The sequence below is a fragment of the Balaenoptera acutorostrata genome, chromosome X, assembly GCF_949987535.1.
Source record: "Balaenoptera acutorostrata chromosome X, mBalAcu1.1, whole genome shotgun sequence".
Classification (NCBI taxonomy): domain Eukaryota; kingdom Metazoa; phylum Chordata; class Mammalia; order Artiodactyla; family Balaenopteridae; genus Balaenoptera; species Balaenoptera acutorostrata.
The window spans coordinates 89,492,571-89,515,899 of record NC_080085.1 but is presented as its reverse complement, the minus strand read 5'-3'; positions in this window follow the sequence as shown (position 1 = coordinate 89,515,899).

Sequence of the window (23,329 nt, the reverse complement as noted above, 5' to 3'; positions counted from 1 at the left end):
GTTGTGTGGTCAAGTGTCTCCAGTTTGGTCCTAAGGGAGGTCATCTATCCTCCCCCACTACAGGTGCTTTCAGTACGATGAGTAGACTATACCAGAACTAAAAAATTCTTTACTCATTAAAAAGTCAATTCTGAGAATTCAGAGATAAGAAGAAATAGACCTCTAGGGTTTCAGGAAGGTGAAGGCGGACAGAAGTCAGGTGCCCTGGGGTTGAAACTCAACGGCTGCTGGCTCTGCTGACATCCCAATTCTTTCTCTTTACTTTCTTCAGTCCAAGGGCAAAATTCAAGATGAGACCCTCATCCACTGACCTGGGATCTTGAGAACAAAACTCTGCAAATGAGCCTTTAGATGTCATTTTCATCCTCCTCATATTTGTTACCTCTCTTCTCTTAACTGAAGCCATATCCATGACTAAGCTTGCAGTCCAGCTAATCAGGAAACCAAAGTTTACCGTGTAGGCCTGCCAGTTGTTCTGTATTTTTCCCACGCATGATCCTTGTTTATCTTTATATTAAAGAGTAACATTGCACATTGTATGTTGTGTGTCTTGGATTGCTCTTCCCCTGACCCAACCATGAGTTAGTGGGGCCAGGACCAAAAGGTCCCATCTCCCACATCATCCCTGGCAGTCTCTAGCATTTATAGCCGACCTATACAGTGCTTGAAAATTACAGAGTAAGGACTCCATTCCTGGACTACCCTAAAATCCAAGCTTTGCCTCCTGATAACCTTCTCTCCACCACTTCAGTACTCACAAGTTGTGACCGTTCTGATGTTCACTTCTATAAACAAATAGAACGTATTTAGCAAGTAAAGTACCATATTTACTCTAATAATTATGGTATTCTTAATCATTTAACAGGTCTAAAACAGTGCTAACATTTTTATTAGGTTCTTAGGTTGTGTAACTAACACTATTTTCCCCACAACTCCTATGTTGTTTTTTTAACTTATTTACTTTGAAATAATTATTGATTTACCAAAAGTTGCAAAAAAATGTGTAGAGAGGTCATGTATACCCATCACTCACCTTCTCCTAATAATAACACCTTGTATTACTTTAGTACAGTATCGAAACTAAGAAATGGACATTGGTACAGTCCACTGAGCTTACTACAATTTCGCCATTTTACATGCACTCATTTGTGTGTTAGAACACCTGTGAATAATCCTTATATATATAATTCCATGCACTTTTACCAGCTATGTAGGTGTTCTAACTATCACCACAAACAAGATCAAAAACTGTTTCATCACCACACGTTTCCCTCATGTTAGCCTTTATAGCCACACCCACCTTCTTCCTGATCCCACATCCCTAAACTCTGTCAGACACTATTATAATTTCCTAAATGTCATAGAAATAGAATCATATAGTATATTATCTTTAGGAATGGATTTCTTTCACTCAGCATAACTCTCCCGAGATCCATCCAAGTTGTAAAGTGGGTCTATAGTCTGTTCCTTTGTATTGCTGAATAGGATTCCATGGTGTGAATGTACCACAGTTTGTTTAGCCATTCCCCCGTTGAAAGACATCTGGGCTATTTCCACTTTTTAACTATTGTGAGTAAAACTGTGATGAACTTCATGTAAAGGTTTTTGTGTAAACATAAATTTTCATTTCTCTGGGTAAACGGCCCAGAGTGCAACTGCTGTATCATATGGTAATTGCATATTTCGTTCTGAAAACCCTGCCACATTGTTTTGCAGACGACCTGTACCATTTTGCATTCCCATTGGCAATGTATGAGTGACGCAGTTTATCCAGTGTTGTCTGCATTTGGTTTTGTCACTGTTTTTTTCAGCCATTCTGATAGGGGGGTTTAATATTTCATTGTGCTTTTAATTTGCATTTCCATGATGGCTAAAGATGTTGAATAGCTTTTCCTAAGCCTATTTGCCCTCTGTTCATGTCTTTCATCCATTTCATAATTGGATTAAGAGGCAAGAAGTTATCTCTAGAGAGCTGCCCTGGCTCTGGCTAACAGGCAGAGTAAGAGAATATGAGGCCCCTCGAGACTCACTTTTCTTGACAGGGAGGGCAGAAGTGGGGCTGAAGCTATTAAATGTTCCTCAAATTAGGACGGAACTTGGATATGGAACAGGATTAAGAGGTGGGGGCATCTCTGGGTCCATCTGTGGAGATCTGGATACGGCAGAAAAAGAAGGGGGATGTGGGGCAGAGGAAAAACAGTGGAAGGAGGGAGATACAGGGGGATGCCTTCTAAATGATGCTAGATTCATCACTCTCAGCCTGCTCAATGGAGTGCAAAAAACTACTCTCCTAGACATGTGGTTTTCAACTCTGGATATCCATTAGGATCCCCTCTAATGCTCAGATTCAACCAACTGAATCAGAGCCTCTAGGGGTAAGCCCAGTCATCAGTATCTTTAAGGTTCACCTCAGTTGATTCTAATGAGCTGTCAAAATTGAAAACCTTATCTGACGGTGTATTAGTTTGCTATGGCTGCCATAACAAGATACCACAGGCTGAGTAGCTTAAACAACAGAAATTTATTTCTCACAGTTTTAAAGGTTGGAAGTCCAAGATCCAGGTGTTCACAGGTGTGGTTTCTTCTGAGGCCTCTCTCCTTGGCTTGCAAATGGCCTCCTTCTTACTCCTTCTTCACATGGCTGTCCCTCTGTGCATACACACCCTGGTATCTCTTTATGTGTCCTAAGCTCCTCTTATAAGGAAACCAATCATATTGGATTAGTGTCTACCCTAACGGCCTCATTTTAATTTAATCACCTCTTTAAAGGCCCTATCTTCAAACACAGTCACATTCTGAGGTACTGGGGGTTAAAGCTTCAACATATGAATTTGGGTAGGCCACAGTTCAGTCCACAACAGATGGTATGAGAAATACCTTGGTCTGAGAAATTCATCTCCCTTTCAGCTACCTTCCTGGAACTACTATACAACACTTCTGCCATCACCTCATTAGGTAGAAGTTGGTCATGTGACCATTGTTGGCTGCAAAGCAGGCTATAAATGTGTGGTCTTTTACTGGAAACATTACTGTACCAAATAAATTTGGGATTCTTTTATTAAGAAAGAAGGAGAATTGGTATAGAACATATGCTACACTTTCATACCCAAGGCAGCTAGAAGCACTACCTCAATTATCATGTCCTTTCTACCCAGTTTTCCAACCACAGTTTTCATGGGTTCAAACAAAACTGCTGCTTCAGGGACACCTGAGCTCACTCTCCCATCCTCCCAAATCCCATGTCCCAGACTATGCCTGAGTCCTCACAACTTAGCATGTTTAATCTACGTCATTCACTCACTCATTCATTCATTCAACAAATATTTATTGGTTACCAATGATATGTGAGGCACTGTGATAGGCACGGGAGATAAATCAGAGAACCTGACAGACAGGGTTATGGTTCTCATGGAGCTCACATTCTACAGGGGTTGATACACTCAAGGTTTAAGAGCCATTAAGAAAATAATATGGGAAAATGTGACAGAGAATGACTAGGGTGGGGAAGGCAAGGAAGGATGTTCTGAAGACGTAACTTAGATTTAATATTCAAATAACAACAAGTACACAGTCAGCAGTGGGAAGATATAGGAGCTGAGCCCTCGAGGCAGAGGGAAGAGCAAGACGAAAGGCCCTAAGATATGGGCAAGCTTGGCAGTTTTAGGGAACAGCTTGTATGCCAGTGTGTATTGGGAGGACAGTGTTAGAAAATGAGGTGAGAATGGTAGGAGGGGCCCAATAACAGAAGGTCCTGTGGGCCATGGTAAGGACTCTGGGTTTTGTTCTTATTATGATGGAGCCATTGGGTGCTTTCTGAAAGGAAGGGAAGTTATTATTATCATCTACTTTATTAAAGCTCATTCTAAATGTTCTTTGGAGGACAGACTGAAATAGAGCAACTGTAAGATCAAGAGACAAGATTAGGAGGCTACTACACACATGACAGTGAGAGGTGACAGTCTCGTAGACCACAGTCGTAGCAATGGAAGGGGTGAGATGGGGTTTGAAATGAGATGTATCTCGGAAGTACTGAACTTGTTGGTGAAGTTCACGTTTGTGGTAAGGGATAGAGAGGGATTAAGTGTGTCCCTTGGAATGTGGATTTTTGCAGCTGGGTTAGGGCGGTTTTCTTCGATGGGGAAGTGAATGGAGGACCAGTTTCCGTGCAATGCCAGGAAACTGACAGTTCTGTTTTGACCATGTCGTTTGTGGAGCCTATGAAAAATCTGGGTGGGGAGCATGTGGTTGGATGTATAAGTCAGGAGATCCTGAGAATATTCTTGGCTGTGGCAAAAAAAAAACCCCAAACAAAACAAAAAAACAAGCATGCAAGCAAAGAAATGAAAAACCCAACTGTACAGTTCAATCTGAAAATACAGGTTGATTCCACATATGAGCATGACACAGCTCTAGATTCTGGAAGGGATACAAAGACATATTAAAAACCAACTTCACTGAGGTATAATTTTTTTTTTTTTTTTTTTTTGGCTGTGCTGCGCAGCTTGCAGGATCTTAGTTCCCCAACCGGGGATCGAACCTGGGCCCCTTGCAGTGAGAGCGCCACGTCCTAACCACTGGACTTAGCTATAAGGCTAAGGCGCTGGCCTGCCAGGGGCTACTAACTGTCAGAGAAGAAAGATATATGTCTGGAATATAACTATCATTCATCCACTTATTCATTCATTCATGCACCTAGTGCATGTCAAGATTAGTGCTAAAAAGGGAAGATAGAACCATGAAAAATTTCAGGCAATGTCTCTGTCTTCCTGAAGATTAGGAGTCGAAATAGAGAACTGCAGGTGGCTCTGGTTGCTAAAGAGTAAGGGAGGTACTTGGTGAGATAATTGGGCCCCCAAAAGGTCTAACCCCAGTGCACAGAAGCAACTTTTCCCCTTCTGCATGTCTCATAGACAACGCTGTGGCATGACCTAGAATATAGAGCTGTGAGAATAGAATGAACCTGAACATTCTCTGCATAAATGGCTGAGGAAACAGCTTTCCAAACCTTCCACCCAGCAAACAGCCCTGATTATGTGCAGAAGTATATCTCAATTTCATTGAATTCTCACAGTTGGGGTTGTATGACTAATTATTTTATCTCTGTATCTAATTAAGAAGCTGAGGTTAAGAAGGGTCAAGTATCTTGGAAGAAAACAGCAGATCTATTGATGATAGGAAAGTGTTAGATTTTAAGCTGTGAGCTATTAACTAGTGTGGAATACTCGTTCCCATCATTTAGGTCCAGGCTGAGGTAGTAGCAATGCAAATTTCTCAGTCAAATGCCTGGGATTCATTGGTCATTAGAGAATTTTAGGAACTGGAGAAGCTATAGGAAAATGAAAGCCTAACATACCATCCTCCTGCCTGCTCCGCATCATTGTTCCTGCCTCTGCTCTCTTGTTTTCTATGATAACGTCATCTTAACATTAGGTTTTGTTATTGACTGAACTGTGTTCTCCCAAAATTCATATACTGAAGCCCTAATTAGCAGTGCCTCAGAATGTGACTGGATTTGGAGATAGGGCCTTTAAAAGGTGATTCAGTTAATTTAAGGCTGTTAGGGGATACATTAATCCCATCTGACTGGTGTGCTTATAAGAAGAGGAGTTTAGGACACACAGAGAGACAGCAGAAGTGTGTACACACAGAGGGACAACCACGTGGAAAAGCAGCAAGAAGATGGGCATCTTCAAGCCAAGGAGAGAGGCCTTAGAAGAAATCACCCCTGCTCACACCTTGATCTTGTACTTCCAGCCTCCAGAACTGTGAGAAACAAATTTCTGTTGTTAAGCCACTTAGTCTGTGGTATTTTTGTTGTGGCAGTCTGAACAGTCTAATACAGGCATTATGAACGTGTTTCGGTAGGTCATGAAGCAGGTAGAGTAGACTGTCAGAAAGGATGAAAATAAAGTGATGGTAAAAAATACCAATGATCAGTAAAACTGAGAGAAACGTGGTTAATTTGTATTACTATCAGGCAAAATAGGCATCAAGCAATTGCAACAAAGAAGGCCACTATCAAATCATAAAAGAAAACGTATTAAGAAGTTTAAAAATTCTGAACTTACATTCACCTGATAACATATCTTCAAAAACATATATAGCAGTAAGTAACAAAGTTACAAGTAACAGAAAGTAAAATCCACTTTTGTGTATACGATAAGGAAATACATTTGCTTATATAACTGAGAGCCCAGAGGTAGAGGAGACTTTAGGTTAGTTGATCCAGTGACTCAAAGATATAAAGACTCAGGCCCAATCTTGAACCAATGACTGTGGCTAGGGACATAGGATTCATAGGATTATGGATTGAGATCTAGAGTAACTCTGGTCTCACCCTTGGAACTAGCAGTCAAATTCCCCCCAAACGTGACTGTATGCGGGAGGAAATGCACTCATGAAAATTTGAGACCAGTCAGGAAGAAGAATGTATATTGCGTAGGTAAACAAAAATGTCACCTTCAGGCACCATTTGAAAGCACAATTATCAATATGAGCATAATACCCACAATACTCAAGCGCAAATGGTTTTCAACTACTATGTCTTTCCAGGTAACAGATACTTCTATTCAGGAAATACCTACATTGAATTAGTGAATGGGTAGTTACAAAGCACTAGAGCTCTCACCCCTGCAGTAAGTTTAGGAAGAACCACAAAGGCATCCATGGTAGCGTACTTAAATCTCATTTCCTTTCTCAAATTTTTGGCAAAGCTTTTTCTTTACTATCGTACTTTGATATTATTGTGTCAGGATAGTTTCACTAGAACGGAATGGATTCTTTATAGCTACAATTTTATCAAGTATTACCATTCTGTAAACATACAACACAGAGTTCATAAAGATATGAAAGATGAGAAGCAAGAAAATTGTCAACATTTATGATCAGCAACAATTTTCTTTAAAGAGCACCATTAAATTTCAATATGGAATAGCTTTAAAAACTTCAAGCTTTTAGAAGAAATTCAGTCTCATAAAATGTAATAAAATTAAAGAACATCTTCTGTTAATGTACATACTTGTAAATATGTAAAAAGGAATATTCCTCTTGGAACACTAGCCCAAGAACCACCGCAGCCCTGCCGCCTGGCATACCAGGACCCAGCACATACACCAACAGGCTGGCACCAGCTCTGGGACACATTGGGCCCCTCAACCAGCTGCTCCTGGATCTGGCCCCACTCACCAGTGGGATGACGCCAGCTTTGGGACACCCCAGACCGCATACCCAGCCATGTCCGGAACTGGGCCCACACACCAGCAAACCGACACTAGCTTCAGGACTCCAAGGCCCTGCAGCCAGAGACCCAGGAACCTGGCTCTGCCCACCAGCGAGCCAGCACTAGCTCCAGGACTCCCTGGGCCACAGCCCCACCCACCAGCAGGCCAACACCAGTTCCAAGACACCTTGGACCCCTCAGCCAGCTGCCCTGGGATCCAGCCCCACTCAACAGTGGGCCATCACCAGCTTTTAGACACCCCCAAACCCTGGAGCCAGCCATGTAGAACTGGCCCTGCCCACCAGCAGGCTGACACTAGATACAGGACCTCTAGCCCCCACCACCACCCACTGCAGAGCCTAGCACCACCCACCAGTGGGCCAGCACTAATCCCGGGGCTTCCTGGGGCACCGCAGCCAGCAGCCTCATGACCCAGCCTCACTCACCAGTGGCCACCAGCCTCTGCACAAAGCAGGGCCTGGCAACCCACTGGACCAGGGGACAGCCACACCTACCCCCCCCCCCACCCACAGTAGTGTGCCGGTCACAACAGAAGGACACACGCAGCCCTAACAGGGGGCACCCTTAGAGCATATAGCTCTGGTGACTAGAGGGGAGAGTTCGGCTGGGACACACAAGACATCTCCTACAAAAAGCCACTTCTCTGCGGTTGGGAAATGGAGCCAACCTACCAGATACAGAGAAATAAAATAGCAAATTGGACAACATGAGGCAACAAAGGAATCTAATCCAAACCAAGGAACACGATAAAACCCCAGAAGAAGAACAAAGTGAAGTGGAGATAGGCGATCTACCTGATAAAGAGTTCAGGGTAATGATCATAAAGATGTTCAAAGAACTCAGGAGAAGATTGGATGAACAGAGTGAGAAGTTTTTAACAAAGATTTAGAAAATATGAAGAAGAACCACACAGAGAAGAATACAGTAACTGAAATGAAAAATACACTACAAGGAATCAACAGTAAATGAAATGATGCAGAGGAATGGACGAGCAAGCTGGAAGACTGAGTAATAGAAATAACTGAAGCAGAATAGAAAAAAGAAAAAAGAGAAAAAGAAATAGGAAAGTTTAGAAGACCTCTGGGGCAACAGCAAGTGTACTAACATTTGCATTATAGGGTTCTTAGAAGGAGAAGAGAAGGAGAAAGAGAAAGGGGCAGAGAACATATTTGAAGACATGATAGCTGAAAACATCCCTAACCTGGCAAAGGAAAGAGATATCCAGGTTTAGTAAGCACAGAGAGTCCCAAACAGGGTCAAGCCAAAGGAGACCACACCAAGACACACTGCAGTTAAAATGGCAAAAATTAAAGATAAAGAGAGAATATTAAAAGCAGCAAGGGAAAAGCAACAAATAACATACAAGGGAACTCCCATAAGGCTATCAGAGCAACTGGAATGAATCCAACTGGATCACGGTGTATGATCCTTTTTAATGTATCGTTGGACTCGGTTTGCTAATATGTGGTTGAGGATTTTTGCATCTATATTCTTCACAGATATTGGCCTGTAATTATCTTTTTTGGTAGTGTCTTTGTCTGGTGTTGGTATCAGGGTGATGGTGGCTTCATAGAATGAATTTGGGACTGTTCCCTCCTCTTCAATCTTTTGGAAGAGTTTGAGAAGTATAGGTATAAGTTCTACGTTATGTTTGGTAGAATTCACTGGTGAAGCTGTCTGGTACTGGACTTTTGTTTGCAGGGAGGTTTTTTTGTTTTGTTTTAATTACAGATTCTATTTCACTTCTAGTGATTGGTCTGTTCAAATTATCTGTTTCTTCTTGACTCAAATTTGGCAGGCTGTATATTTCTAGAAACTTGTCCATTTCTTCTTGGTTGTCTAATCTGTTGGCATATAACTGTTCATAGTATTCTCTTATGTTTTTTGGTTTTTGTGGGGGTTTTTTTTGTATTTTTGTGGTATTGGTTGTTGCTTCTGTTTCATTTCTTATTTTGTTTATTTGGGCCCTTTCTCTTTTTTTCTTGGTGAGCCTGGCTAGAAGTGTGTCGATTTTGTTTGTCTTTTCAAAAATCTAGCCCTTGGTTTTATTGATCTTTTCTATTTTTATCTCTATTTTATTTGTGTCCCTCTGATCTTTCCCAAAGAACTGACTTTGGGATTTTTTTGGTTCTTCTTTTTCTAATTCTTTCTCTCTTTTTGTTTTTTTGAGATTTTTCTTGTTCCTTGAGGAAGGCCTGAATCGCTGTGTACTTCCCTCTGAGAACTGCTTTGGCTGCATCACATAGATTTTGGAAGGTTGTGTTTTTTTTTTGTTTTTTTTTTTTTTTTTTTTTTTAAAGGATTTTCTTTTTTTATTTATTTATTTATTTATTTGTTTATTATTTTTGTCTGTATTGGGTCTTCGGTTCGTGCGAGGGCTTTCTCCAGTTGCGGCAAGCGGGGGCCACTCTTCATCGCGGTGCGGGGACCGCTCTTCATCGCGGTGCGCGGGCCTTTCTCTATCGCGGCCCCTCCCGTTGCGGGGCACAGGCTCCAGACGCGCAGGCTCAGCAATTGTGGCTCACGGGCCCAGTTGCTCCGTGGCATGTGGGATCTTCCCAGACCAGGGCTCAAACCCGTGTCCCCTGCATTAGCAGGCAGATTCTCAACCACTGCGCCACCAGGGAAGCCCTGGAAGGTTGTGTTTTCATTGTCATTTGTCTTGAGGTATTTCCTGATTTCTTCTTTGATTTCATCATTGACCCACTGGTTTATTGGGAGCATGTTGTTCAGTCTCCATGTATTCGTTCTTTACCCATTTTTCTTTCTGTGGTTGATTTCTAGTTTCATAACACTGTGGTAATAAAAGATGCTTGAAGTCATTTCTATCCTCTTAAATGTGTTGAGGTTTGTTTTTTGACCTAGTACGTGGCCTCTCCTAGAGAACGTTCCTTGCACGCTTGAAAAGAATGTGTATTCTGTTTATTTGGGGGATGTAGTGTCCTGTAGATAGAAATTAAGTCCAAGTGGTCTATTGTGTCATTTAGGGCCTCTGTTGCCGTATTGATTTTCTGTCTGGAAGATGTGTCCATTGATGTCAGTGAGGTGTTAAAGTCTCCTAGTATTATAGTATTCCTGTTCATTTCTCCCTTTATGTCTGTAACTATTTGTTTTATATATTTAGGTGCTCCTATATTGGGTGTATATATGCTAACAAGTGTAATATCCTCTTCGTTATTGATCCCTTTATCATTATATAATGTCCTTGTTTGTCTTTATGGACTTTGTTTTGAGTCTGTTTTGTCTGATATGTGTATTGCTAACCCCGCTTTCTTGTTGTTTCCATTTGCATGAAATAGCTTTCCTTCTCCTCACTTTCAATCTGTCTGTGTCTTGTGCCCTGAAGTGAGTCTCTTATAGGCAGCATATTGTAGGTTCTTGTTTTTGTTTTTGTTTTTGTTTTTTTATCCATTCAGCCACTCTGTCTTTTGATGGGAGCATTTAGTCCACTGATATTTAAAGTAATTATTGATAAGTATGTACTTACTGCCATTTTAAACCTTGTTTTCCAGTTGACTTTGTAGTTCTCTATATCCTTCACTTTTGCCATTTTAATTATGCTACGTCTTGGTGTCACTCTAATTGGGTTCTTCTTGTGTGGGACCCTGTGTGCTTCCTGTACCTGGATATCGGTTTTCTTCTTTAGGTTTGGGAAGGTTTCAGCCATAATTTCTTCAAATACATTTTCTATCCCCTTTTCTCTCTCCTCTTCTTCTGGTACCCCTATTATGCATATGACTGTGCACATTATGCAAATGATTATGCATATTATGCATGCTTTATATTATCCTATAGATCTCATTTGTTTTCTTCATTTTTAAAAATTTGTCTTTCTGTCTGCTGTTCTGATTTGGTGATTTCCATTATTCTATCTTCCAGATCACTTATTTATTCTTCTGCTTTGTTTAGTCTGCTATTTATTGCTTTTAGTTTGTTTTTCATCTGGGCAATTGAGTTGTCTAGTTTTGATTGATTTCTCTTTATAGTTTCTAGTTCCTTGTTGCAGTGATCTGCATTTCTATCAATAATCTTTCTTAATTTCTTTAGCCTTTTTCTTACCTCCTTTCTGAATCTGGGGTCTAGTAGACTGGTGAGGTCTCTTTCATTATTTGTTCCTTCAGGGGATTTCTCTTGTTCTTTCCACTGGGGATAGTTCCTCTGTTTTTCATTCTACTTAACTTTCTTTGTCTCTGAATTTAGGAGAAGCATGAATCTACTGTGTTCTTGAAGAGGATCCCTGTGTAGACGGTATGAGTCCAATATCTTTGGTGCAAGGGCTGGTTTTGGTGTGGGTGCTTGCCACGTATTTCCTTAAAGTGTGCTGGCCCTTGTTCCCTTGATAGGGGGTGTGTTTGAAGTTGTGTTGACCAGCGCCTGCACTGGTTGTTGGCTGGGGCCTCCTCTTTGCTCTATGGCTGTCACAGCCCTGTTGGGGCTGGGGTCTGCTTCCCAGCTGTTGGAGTAGAAGCCCTGAGGGTCAGGTTCAGTCAGGTTCCATTGCCCCTGAGCACATGCCCTGATGCAAAGGAGGTGACCACTGAAGCAAATGAGGTCCGTGTGGTCACTGCAAACCTATGTGCCTCCCGTGCAGGCATCCATGGTTGTGCTCAGAAGCAGCCCAAGGTTGCATCCCTTTCTCTGTTGTGTTCATTCCAGACTTAGTGCTGGGCTGTGGTGTGGAGTAGGCTGGTGCTGGGGGCCGGGGCCCTGTGGCTGCAGGAATTGAGGTGGTTGTGCCGCTGCCTGCAACCTGGGCTGCCTCTGTGGCAGACCTCTCCCAGGACCTGTCAGCTCCAGGTCTGGCTCCAAGCTATGGTGTAGAGTGAGCGGGGCCAGTGTGCTCCCACCGTGAAATGAACGGCTGCATACTCCTGCCCAGAGCCCGTCCAACCGAGATGCAGTGCCCGGCTGCTGTGCCTTTCCATGGCGCCATCTGGTGCACGTGCTGGCAAAGTCCACCATGGCCAGACCTGCCCCCACTGTGTGCACACTGACAATGGGCACTGTGGCAGGACCTGCCCCCACTATGTGCGGGCTGACAATGGGCTCCTTGGTTTGGCCCAGGCCATACCCCAGGCCCTCCGGGCTGTCTCCACACATCTAGATCGAGTCCTCTCCCTGGACCTGTCTACCTAAGATTCAATGCTCAGCTGCTGTGTGCATCTGTGGCCCCACCACCTTGTGTGTGCTTTGGATTGGGAAGTGCAGCAAGGCAGCGGCCGCCAGTGCCAGTCTCTCTCTGCCCTGATTGTTCGCAAGCCAGCATGCATGCACTCCTTGTGAGTAGAATTTAGGCTTTTCCAGCCCCTCCATCTATCCCGGCGGCTTTTCCAGCAGGCACGGGGGCTCCCTGGGGTAAGGGTCTGCCTTTGTGTACCTTTCCTCCTTTACAGATCTCTCCCAGGGGTGCCAGGACCGTCCTCATGCCTTTGAAAATTTTTTCTGTCCTTCCTGGATATGTAGAGATATTCCTTGTAGCTTTGGTTGTGTAGGAGATCTTCTGCCAGTTTCCAGTTGCTTTTCTGCGAGAATTGCCTCACATGTAGGGGTATTTTTAATGTGTTTGTGGGGAGAGGTGAGCTCCACATACTCCTCCTCCACCATCTTGATCCCCCTCCCTATTTGAGAGACTTTGAATTGCATCAAAGTGTCCCATATAAAAACAGATACACTAGACTAAATTAGAATTTCAGAATCCAGTGATAGTCAACTATTGCAAGTGCCTGTCCGTTTTTAGAGAGCACAGGATATGCCATGTTTTTCCAGATTTTGTGGGGAAAAAAAAGGTAGAGCACCATGTACATTTTAGATTATCATTGGACCCAAATAGGCTACATGAAGTAGATAATTCAAAAATCATCTGGTGATGTTACGGAAATGCAAAGTTCATTGATAGAACTTAGTCCTCAAAGCCTGCTTTTATTCTAAAGAAAACTGGCAAAGGTCACTCATTTACATCATATGGGAACATATCCACCAGCAGTAGATGGCAGTGTGATATCGTAACAAGAAAACAATGTGGCTGTTTACGTAAAAACCCGTCTCACACTACTCTCAAAGACTATATTTAGAATTATTTGGGGGGTGTGGCAAAAAAATAGTTACAATGAGTGGATAACAAGAGCCAAGCTAGGACCACTTCAATTCTCCCTGTCTAATAATTTTTAAAGCCTTGAACCACACTTATTTAATTTGTAAATGGTCTTCACGCGGATGGGACTTTCAAACTGTACCAGAGAATCATACCATCACAAATGACACAGTTTATGAGCAAAATCCCTGTAAGGAATCCCTGCCTTCTCGCCCCTTTCCATCCTTTGGCCTCAAAAGAAGTTTTCACCGTGGATGTAGTTTTCTGTTTCCAGGCTGTGGTAGTCCCCAAGAATGAGCTCAACCCCTAGAGCTGTTAAAATTTACACTGTGCTGGGGGAAGGGAGCACACTGAGTACTCTGACAGGGAGCACCATCTACAATTGTTTCTCTTCTTTCCCACTGCTTGACACTGACAGTAAAGTCACTTCTAGTTAATTAACGAGTTTCTTAAAGGAACAAAGAAAAACATGTTTTGATTACCATTTCTATAAAGGTACAGCAATATCTGGTAAGTTCTCTTGGATAACGTTACCAGATTAAGTCAATTTTACTTTCTGAAAGTAAATTCACATAGGCTCTCTACTTGAGTTGTACATATCTGTGTTTGAACCGAAAGCATTTGAGTATTTGTGTTTAATTTAGCAGCATCACAAATGTCTGTTATTCTCCTTTCCCATTTCTCTGTGTTAAACAATGCCTCTAGCACTGACCTCCAAAACAGAAATATAGGCAAGTGACTTAACACATCTGTGCCTCCACTTTCTCATCTGTGAAAACTGGAACAATAATCATAGTACCTAGTTTATAGAATTGCCACTATTAAAGGAGTTGACGCTTTAAAGTGCCTGACACATAGTAATCATTATATACATTTTTTTCCAAATTAAGAGCTAAAATTCACTTATTGAGTTTGCTTTAATTTCTCTTAGACTTGCATGGAATTACGGCAGCAAAGCTTACCTGTACCCACTGCTTAGGTTTTTGAAGTGGTCCTTAAAATATGGCAATGCTTATGGATTTAGGGAGGACCTAGTCCATTGCTATGTGTTAATTTATGTGTTAAATTTCACGTGTTATTAGGGAAAAAATCAGCACATGAAAGAAGCACATTAGCACATTAAAAAGAGGTTGGGGCAGGTGAAGCCAGCTTGTGTTCTGCGGAAGATCATCCGGAGGCACCACCATCAACGGGAAGCCCAGGAATGTGGGCAATCTCAGCTCTCCAGGTCTCGTGAAGAGAACGGCCTCCTGAAACACGCAGCCGGGAGACCCCTACTGTCACTATCCTACACTCAGGAGGCTGACCCAGCTTTTGAGCACCGTGGGCTCCTAAGGCTATGGTCACGTGGATGCGGCCATCAAGTGGCAGGCCCAGACAGTTATGTGGCAGGCCCAGACCTACTGGTCATGCCAGCACCACGAGCCCTTAAACCCTGAGCTCATGTAGTCTCTCTGGACCTATTGCCACTGTGATCATGTGGTGGATCCAGCTTTTCAAGTCGCTAGAGCATGGCAGACTCCTAAACCCTGCCCGTCATGTGGATTCATCCTGTCATGTGGCCCTCACTAGCTAGTGGCATGTGGAGGAAGCCTCAGCCCTCCAAGTCACAAAGGTGACCCGCTTCTGAGAGTCGTCTGGATGCTATGGTCGGTCACATATCCCCCTTGGTCACATATCAGGCTCAGCCATCTCTATCTCGTGAAGATTGCTGGCTACCAGAATCTTCAGATCCCTGAGTCCACAGGGATGTGGCCGCTTCCATCACATGGCAGGCAAAGCGCCTGCAGTCATGTGAACAGCGCACCGCACCCAGCTTCCGGCTGTTGGTCGTGTATATTCTACGGTCACGGGACATGCTGTGGTGTCTTGAGGCTCAGTTCTCTCGGTCACAGTTCAGGATTGAGGGCTCCTGAACCCCGAGGTCACCTGCATCCTTCTACTCTGTGGCCTCCCCCAGCCAAGCCCCTGGGAGTCAGGTGGGGCCCCACGGCGGCGCGCGTTACGTTACGTACGTCCCGCAGTCATGTGACGCCGTAAGGTCGCGACCGAGGGGGGCGCCCTTTCCGCGTGTGGAGAGCCTGCCCAGCGGTGGGTAGCTCGGCTTGGCCTTCTGAGGAGTCAGACCGAGAGGTGAAGACCTTTAGAATTAAGGTACTTGTCCTGGCTGAGGGGGAACTTTGATGAGGCTCTGGCTCCGATCCCAACCTTTCCCCCGACTTTCATATTCTGCCACGGTAGGCGGTAGGCGGTAGGCGGTAGGCGGTAGGCGGGTAGGAGGGGCGCCCGCCTGTCCTGGAGGTTTACTCAGAATGGGCGGGACAGCGGGCGGCAGGCGGTCATGGGCTGCTCTCGGCAGCTAGGCTCGGGAAACTGGGTGGACCCCTCCCTTCCCCCTTCCTTCCCAACCCCCACATTAAAGCCCTACTCTTGCTAATCTCTCTTCCGTATATTCCTATTCACTGCCTGCCTTGTGATGGCATCCTCTGCCCTCCTCTGACCACGTTTGTTATTAAGAACACCAGAGAACTCCTAGATGCCAGTTCGTATCGATGATTTCAAATCTGATCGGAATTTCTGTCTCTTAATTTGTTCTGTAGAGAGAGGCAAGGAGAGAGACTTTTTTTAATTTGATATTTTTTCAGTAAAAGTGTGAAAGTAGCCAGCACGTTAAGGTTCAGAATTTGTTTTGTGTATTTGCTTTGCTGATCAGCAGTTTTTCAAAGTGTGTGTGGGGTGGGATGCCATAATCTTTTTCTCCTTGGACTCTCTAAACGGCTTGAATTAGTCCAGCCAGACACCCCTGGCTTCTGCCTTTCCTCCTGATTTTCTAACCATTCCTTGTTACAGTCCTTGAAAGCTCTCCCCTTTCCTTCATGTGGGAAAAAAACAGTGAATTTATTTAAGAAAACCATGTTAAGTAAAATTATAGATGATACATTTCATAAAAATCACATAGATGGTACTTAATGAGTAAAATGCAGCAAGAAAAAGATGGTGTTTACATTTGTGAGGGATTTAAATATTGTTTGAGAGATGGTTAAAGGGGTGGTATATATATTTTTTATTATATAATGGCCATTTCTTTCCTCTCATTTCAGCACTTTCAGGTTTGTTCTACAAGACACTATGTCTGAGAGACAGCAACAACAAAAATGGTTTTATCCATTGAAGAAATACGGGACATACAAAAATGAAGGTAAAAAGGATTTCTATATTGTCATATTTTTAAGATAATATGCCACTTGAATCTCAACGAGAAGGGTAGTGTCTTAGCTTGTTCAGGCTGCTGTAGTAGAACACCATGGACCGGGTGGCTTATAAATTACAAAAATTTATTTTTCACGGTTCTGGAGTCTGTGAAGTCCAAAATCAAGGCACCAGCAGGTTCAGTGTCTGGTGAGAGCCTGCCTCCTGGTTCATAAAGGGCTGTCTTCACGCTGTGTCCTCACATGGCAGAAAGGGCAAGGGAGCTCTCTAGGTGCTCTTTTATAAAGGCACTAATCCCATTCATGACGGCACCTCCCTCATGACCTAATCACCTACCAAAGACTCTACCTGCAAATACTGTCACCTTGGAGACTAGGTTGGTACATAAACATTCAGTCTGTAGCAGGTAGTTTCGTCAAGCTATATGGGAATGGAACATGTTTCCACAGACCACTGGAAGTACTAGTGTTCCTCAGAAAACATTTTGGGAAAGCCTGTTCAAACTAAATCTCTTCTACCGCATTAATACCTTGTACCTTTGTTTACTAAGAACAATGTATGCTTACTAATAATTATAACCTGTTCTTCTCATTAAGAAACTACTTATTGCTAACTCATTTTATCTTATGTCATTAGTCATTCTCTCTTTTGCTTAATCTTTCCACTTTTTCATTCTTTACATATAACCTCAATTTATGTTTCTGATATCATGATGGCAAGAAATAAATGCATAAGTGCTAGTCATTAGGAAGCCTTCAAAATAAAATAAAATGCCCCACTCTTGAAAAGACGATACAACTTACCCGTAAGGATGAGTGGATGAAATAGCTCTCATTTTATACCAATTTTCCACACTTTTTCAAAACTAGTTTGTTATTATTATTTAATAATTATAGCTGCCATTTTCTGAGTTCCTGTTATATGTCAAGCACTGTGGCAACCTTGTCATACCAGCTTTGTCATTTAATCCTCAGAAAACTCCTGAGAGGATGTGATTTTAATTTACAGATAAGATACAAGAATCAAGATAGGCTAGATTATGCTGTGGTAATAGACAGTCCCCGTATCTCAGGGGCTTATTCCTCACTTCGACTACATGTCCATGGCAGGTGCATGCCCCTCACGGGATGGTGGACTATGGGGGTCTGAGCCATTCTTGCTGGAATGACTTGGAGACCCAAACTGACAGAGCAGCCATCATCTAGAGAGTTGTCAGTCCCTGTGCCTGAGGAGAAGAGGACCCTGCAAGGTCTCAAACCAACAACCATATGTTCTGGCCCAGAAATAGCACATGTCACTCACAACCCATTAGCCAGAACCAGTCACATACACAGCCCTGCCCAAACAAAGGAGGTCAAGAAGTACAGCTCTTCCAGGTCCCGGGAACAGGGACAAATGGAAACCCATGGCAAACAGCACTACCGCATGATGAAATTGAGGCTCAGAGAGGTAAAATACTCGCCTAAAATCACATACGCAGTAAGTGACAGAGCACATTCTGGATATATGATTTCAAAGTCCGTGCTCTTTCTGTTCCTACTCCTTTCTATATTGTATGCTCTCCTCTTCAATGAAGTTCATACGTACTTATCATAGCAGTTCCTTTGCTTCAATGCTGCAGTTCCATCTCCCTTAATCATCTGATATTCCAACAATGGATTTAATTAAACCCCCCACATTGGTAAGCCACAGGTCTTTTCCAAGCAATTAAATGTACTGGATATTTGGATATCCGTGCTATTCGAGGATAGCAATTATAAAAGAAAACATGACGGTAGATGAAAAGACTGTGGATTTGTCGCATACTTGTTACAAATCATCTCATGCATTTCCATATTGGCAAGAAAAAAATAATAAAAGTCAGAGCCAAAGTTAATGAAATCGATAACAGATATGGAAGAGTTGAGTAAAAATGCTAGATGTTAGTGCTTTCAAAATATAAAAAAATAAGGAAAGCTTTGGCAGTATGGGTCAAGAAAATTAGAAGGCACAGATAAGCCACTTTCGAAGAAGGTGTCTTGCTTATACTGACAGTAAAGATTTAAAAGATAATATTATGAAAAAGATATGCTGATAATTTGAAAATTAATACTAAATGGGTAAATTCTAGAAAAAAGAACTTTATATTGGGGAAACAGAAAATATTAATATTAAGCTTATTCTTGACAAAGCATGCATGAGAAGGCAAAATTACTGGTGAATCTTAATTAGTTATAAAAATGCCAAAAATAGAAATAAGATAATGGCAAACTTAATCCAGCAATGGCTAAAACAGATAATACAGCAGGGCAAAGTTGTGCTTATACCAAACTTGCAATGTTGGTTTAACATTAGGAGATTCATAATGTAGTTCAACACATTAATAGGTAAAGGAGCAAGAAAAGGATGATTATCACAAAGATTCCAGAAAAAAAATGCATGCAATAAAATTCAACAACCAATCAAGATTAAACAACCACAAAAATAACTCTTAGCTAACTGGGAATAGAAAGATATTTCTTTAAAATGATAATGTGTACTTTACAAAAACTACAACAAACACCGTACGTAATAGTGAGACATTAAAAGCATTCCATTCAAACTCAGAAGAGGCAAAGATGATTCATATAATCACTTCTGTTCAACATCTTACTGAGTCTCCTAGGCATTGCAGTAAGCCAAAATACATACATACATTAATTAATACATGTGTAAAAGTGAAAGGGAACAAACCTGTGAGTATAATTGTCTTCATATAAAACTCAAGAGGCTCTATGGAAAATTATAATAATAGTGATTAACCAGTTTATTGGATGCAAGACTAATATACACAAGATAATTGCACGAAATAGAAAATAATATTTTCATTGTGAGTATACCATTTACGAGAGCAAAAAAATTGGTCCTGTGGAATATACCTCAAGTTGGCTCAGCTGGCAACTATTCCAACACTCATAAACACTCTTACATGTTTTCCTGTACTGTAGAGACCTGGAAAGCTAAAAACAAGAATGGAGACCTACGTTCGTATGTGTGTGTGTGTGTGTGTGTGTGTGTGTCTGTGTGTGTGTGTTTCCTAGACCCCCTTTTGTCTAGGGTCCCAAAGAAAATCTCTATGTATCAAGCCTATGCACCATAGTGAAACTTGGAGGTGGAACTGAGTAATGTGGGAGCCACAGGCAGGATCAGCTTTGTATGATGGGAGAGGTCTCTGGCTTTTACGGGCAGCCACAGCAGAGTGCCTAGAATTCAGTCTCTGTCATACATGTTGGTTAGCTCCTAGGCAGCAGGGGTGTTTCAGCTATACCAGTCCCATGGTGTGAGGGGGCTTCCCCTGGCTGTGCGGCATCCAAGCCCACTTTTCTGGCCCTCACAGAATTTTTGTAAGCTGTGTGATATGTTTTATTAAAGATGTCTTATTTTTATAAAATAGCTAGAATGAATATCTGGCATAAGGAAGTGGGAACTTTGATTAATAGAGTACTTGACACCAAAATTGGTTGCAAGCAAAGGGCCCTGAAGGAAGTGGGGGTCGGGGATAGGTCATCCAGTCTAGGTGGATCTGAAGATAGTAAGGACCCAGTTGGTAATAGAGGATGAATCATTAGTGTTCCATGGCACACAATGGTGAAAGAGTTGCAGTTGCGTTACCGGACAGAACTTGGGTCCAGTCACCTGCTGCGCAGCAAAACCAATCTACTGACACTGGATTGTTGGTGAAGGAAAGTACAGTGTTTATTTTCTGGGTGCCAAGCAAGGAGAACTGGCTGCTTGTGTTCAGAAGACTCTAACTCCCTGCTGACTTTCAGGGAAGGGTTTTAAAGGCAACATCTGGGGTGAGGGCTGCAGGGTGCATGACTTTCCTCTGATTGGTTGGTGGTGAAGAAACAGGGTGCTGTTTCAGGGATCTTAATCATCAGCATTCTGGTTCTAACCAGTCTGGGGTCTGTGTGCTTGTGGTCAGCATGGAGTCACCGTCCTCCACCTGGGCAGGGGATCTTAGTTTCTGCATAGCAGCTCAAAGATATGTATCAAGTTGTTATCTCTTGCGGAGAAACTACGACTCTGCTTTATCACTGCACTATTGTTTCTTGACTGCCTTTCTTTCTTTTTTTTTTTAACATCTTTATTGGAGTATAATTGCTTTACAATGGTGTGTTAGTTTCTGCTTTCTAACAAAGTGAATCTGTTATACATATACATATGTCCCCATATCTCTTCCCTCTTGCGTCTCCCTCCCTCCCACCCTCCCTATCCCACCCCTTCCCTCCCTCCCACCCTCCCTATCCCACCTCTCTCGGTGGTCACCAGGCACCGATCTGATCTCCCTGTGCTATTCGGCTGCTTCCCACTAGCTCTCTGTTTTATGTTTGGTAGTGTATATATGTCCGTGCCACTCTCTCACTTCGTCCCAGCTTACCCTTCCCCCTCCCCGTATCCTCAAGTCCATTCTCTAGTATGTCTGTGTCTTTATTCCCGTCTTGTCCCTAGGTTCTTCATGACCATTTCTTTTTAGAGTCCCTATATATGTGTTAGCATACGGTATTTGTTTTTCTCTTTCTGACTTAACTTCACTCTGTATGACAGACTCTGTGTCCATCCACCTCTCTACAAATAACTCAATTTCGTTTCTTTGACTGCTTTTCCTTTGTTTCTGCATTTCCTCACTTCCCTAATTAGTAACTGCTTGAGTCTGTTCTTTGGAACTCAGGGAAGGCCTAGGAGGCCAAAGCCTTTTTCTACAGACAAGAAACAGGGAACACAGCGGGGCTTTTGTACCCAGGACGGCCCTGAAGGGTTCTGTTCAGCGTCAGTCCCCCCTTTTCTTTGATACTCCTCAATCCTGAGGGGATCCTGAGTGGGACAAGAGAGGGAATAAAGTTTTGGATAGAGAAGTTAATCATCAACCTGGCAAGGGAACGCGGTTTTAGGGGGACTCGGTTTCAAGAGTTACCACCTGTGGTCACTTGAATTGAAATGCCTTTGAAGTCAATGTGTTGGTGGACCAGGCAGCTGCTGTTTGGGACCCAGAGGACACTCCTTTCCCCCACAGCATTGAGAAACACATTAGTGTGGAGGGCATCTTCATCTGTGAAGTGTTCTGAAGTGGCTGACTTGTGTAGGCCACAGATGAGATGGGAGATTCTGCCATTGACATGGTCACCCTCATTTGAGTGGAGATGTTGGGGTTCTGGTGTTGCAGGCCCAGTAGGAGCACTTAATCTCCTGCCTCAAGGTGAGTGCTGTTTACCTAATAAACAGCAAGGATGGAAGGGTAGTCACATTGGTTTGACCTGTAGCAACCTCTGAATGTGGCTAATTGATCAACAGATCCCTTGGATCTTGAAATATCTGACATACTCCAAAGTTGCATTTGATCAGTGTAAAAATAAATAAAATATAAATAAATATTTGTAATAACATATAAGAACATAAAAATAAAGAAATCAAGCTCTAGGTCTGGCGGTGACTTGACCTATCTTGATGGCAAAATGGTAGTCCCTTACTCAATTCCCACACTTGAGCCAGAACACCATGAATGAGTGGACTACTGAGGAAGGACCCTATGGTGAAGTCGCAAGTTACTGCAGTAAATCTTCTTCCCAGGCTTAGCCAAAGGGACCGTCAGCCATTTACCACAGTTACTGTGCATTTGCTTTAAGGACACTTGCTCTAAGCCAGAGCTCAGCAAACTCCCTGGAAAGGGCCAGGTGACAAATATTTGAGGCTTTGTGGGCCAGTTTGTCTCTTTCGTAACTACTCAGCTCTGCTGTTGTAGAGCGGAAGGCTCCAGAGACAAGTATGGCTGTGTTCCAATAAAACTTTGCATGTGGACATTGGCGTGTGGATTTCAAATAATTTTCACGTGTCAAGAAATATTATTTTTGTAACCATTTAAATATGTAACAACCATTCTTAGCTTGCAGGCCCTAGAAAAACAGGCCACAGGCCAGGTTTGGCCCATGGGCTGTAGTCTGCCAATCTCTAATTTAAGCTAATGGAATCACTAGGTCCCTAAAACAACAGAGTGGAAAGCCAGCAAAATGAGGTGGCATCCATTCCTAGGGTCTCTGGCAAGCATAAACCAAAAGCTGATACTTTAATACAGTAGCTTTCAACTGTGGTAGCACACCGCAGTCACGTGGAGAATTTAGAAAATGTGGGTGCCTGGGTCTCAACCCAATTCTGCTTTAATTATTGTGGGTATAGCTTGGAGCTGGTGGCATTCTCAAACTCCCCAAGGGGCTCTACTGTGTAAACGAGGTGGAGAACTACAACCCATACTGTGGGATATTACTCAGCAATAAAAAAGGCAGGAACATAAACGGATTTCAAAAACATGATGCTGGCTTTAAAAAGCCAGACACAAAGGTGTGCAGTATGTATGATTCCGTTTACAAGAAATTCTGCAGCAGGCAAAATGAATATATAGGGACTGTGAGCAGATCAAGGTTTATATGGAGCTGGGAGATGGAAAGATTAACTGGGAACCATTTGGAGTGTGGTATATGCTTTATATCTTGATTGAGGTGGTGGTTAGCTCTAATCCCTGATTTTTACATGTAAGTAATTTGAGATCAGGAGAAGTCGGGTGAATTGTCCAAAGTGATGTAGCTTAATAATCAGAGAGAAGACAGGTGGATCTGATTATCAGTAATTGTTTCTATTATGCTAGGTAATGAGTCAGTAGCAATAGTGCTTCCCCCCAAGCCCGTGGCAAAACCCTGACCCAGCCTTTTATACAAGTAGAGCAGGGACATGAAAGTACACCTCTTGTGCATTCCAAACACCTACTCATAAGCACAGTT